This window comes from Penaeus monodon, chromosome 30 (genome assembly GCF_015228065.2).
Source record: "Penaeus monodon isolate SGIC_2016 chromosome 30, NSTDA_Pmon_1, whole genome shotgun sequence".
NCBI lineage: Eukaryota > Metazoa > Arthropoda > Malacostraca > Decapoda > Penaeidae > Penaeus > Penaeus monodon.
Window position 1 is genome coordinate 26,766,582 of NC_051415.1, and position 837 is coordinate 26,767,418.

Genomic DNA, 837 nt, shown 5'->3' on the forward strand with positions numbered 1-837 from the left:
GCTGAATTATCATCTTGTGTGTATTTCTCTTATCAATGAAAAGTCTTTATATCATAATCTGTGGAAGCATTACACATATTACAAGCAACCAAATGTAACTATTATATTTTGCAGATGAAAAAAAAAAAAAAAATTAAATAGCTATGTCTTAAGGTTCATCTTTTTTACAAACATATAAACAAAGTTCGGTAGATAAGAATAATTTACAAAACACTTTCCAACCTATAGGTAAAAGTTACTCAGCAAGATTGAAAATAGTATTTTTCTACAATTCAAGTGCATTTTTACCGAGAGAATAAATTTGTTATTCTGTGAAATCGTATAAAACAAGTTGTATAATGTGTTCAATATTTTTGTTGAACTTTCCTGAAAGGGGGCAGATTTATTTTGTTTTTCCCTTTGTAGTTTTATCTTCAGTATTGAAATTCTAATGATTGAAAACCACCATACTAAAACCATCAACCAATATATTAATTGCCATTACTTTGGGCATTTCCATATTATATTAATAAACATGCAGTCCTTCACCTTCACACTTTCTGATTACTGTTCACTTTTACATGACCAAATTTCTTTAAGGGTTGAATCTCAACCCTGTCAGATTTTTGGCTCTAAATCAAAGTGGTCTCATTTATTCTGGTTATCTTAGAAATTATGTCTTTGCCACATACACAAAAGGAAAAATATGCATTTCCTCAATACAAGAAAAAAAATATGGTTTTAAAATTTGGGCACACACTGCACAGCATCAACATCTAGATTCACCAACACTAAACCTTATTACTTAACAACTGGTGCTGTTTGTCATTAAAGATCATATTGTACACATTAATAGTG